This window comes from Chiloscyllium plagiosum, unplaced genomic scaffold, assembly GCF_004010195.1.
Source record: "Chiloscyllium plagiosum isolate BGI_BamShark_2017 unplaced genomic scaffold, ASM401019v2 scaf_71582, whole genome shotgun sequence".
Taxonomy (NCBI): Eukaryota; Metazoa; Chordata; class Chondrichthyes; order Orectolobiformes; family Hemiscylliidae; genus Chiloscyllium; species Chiloscyllium plagiosum.
In genome coordinates, this window is record NW_025189710.1 from 1,996 (window position 1) to 3,047 (window position 1,052).

The 1,052-nt window shown below is 46.9% G+C and overlaps 1 non-coding gene across 1 annotated transcript; it reads left to right on the forward strand.

Moving 5' to 3' along the window:
* Nucleotides 1–509: 509 nt before the first annotated feature.
* On the forward strand, nucleotides 510–581 carry trnah-gug. Its single transcript has one exon. It is a non-coding gene; the product is annotated as a tRNA-His (tRNA).
* The last annotated feature ends 471 nt before the right edge of the window (nucleotides 582–1,052 follow it).

Genomic DNA, 1,052 nt, shown 5'->3' on the forward strand with positions numbered 1-1,052 from the left:
CAGGAGCATTCGCAACCACGGAACTGCTTACGCCTCTAAACCCTCATAGAAGTACCGTGCATTCTCCGGAGCCATCGGAGTATCTCTGAGACCTCATTCCCATCCCGATTTCAAGTTGGATCTTTGTGACTGCGCCACTCAGTTCCTCTGATTCTGGGGCTGGGAACTGGGACTCTGTGGCAGCAGTGGTTACTGCCTTGTGTGGGGGGAGCTGGTGAAGGAGCCGATGTTAAACTGCATTGCTATTGGAGCATACATTTCAACAAAACCTGCACTGTCCCCGCAATCTTTGATGTTTTGGAGAAATCTATTTATCTCAGCCTTCAGCATACTATTGATGGAATCACCCCAGCCTCTGTGGGCACCAATGTTAAACGGTTAGCCCATTCTGAGTTCCCACATATCTGCCACTGTTCGCTAAGCACTAATATTCTGTGTTCGGTACTCTGCCTAACATTGTCTTTACTACTGTACTTATAGCACCATGGCAGCGTGCTGATATATGGGATGCCGCGATCGTATAGTGGTTAGTACTCTGCGTTGTGGCCGCAGAAACCTCGGTTCGAGTCCGAGTCACGGCAGTAGTTTCTCTATTTGCCCCAGTTTTTGTGAAACACACAAAGGTATAAGTTGTTTTAACATGGATATTTTGTCCAAGGCAATGATCTTTTTCCTTCAAATTCTGCTCGCTCATAACTCGGTGTTTCATATGTCAGCATTCAAATCCGCCCGTTCTCAGAGACTTCTTCCCTCCAACGATCATTAACCCGACTTTCCGTCCAACACCCCCATTTCATTAATTTGAGGATGCCGGTGTTGGACTATGGTGTACAAAGTTAATAATCACACAACACCAGGTTATAGTCTTACATGTTTAATTGAAGCACTAGCTTTCGGAACGCTGCTCTTTCTTCATGTGGCTGTGGAGTCATATCCTATTTCATTAAGGCACTGCCGAATCTAACACTGACTCTCACATTGATACCGTTCAGTCTGTGCTGCTGAGGTCACTGTTGCTGGGTGAACGTGCCCCAACCCCACGATCTGGACCT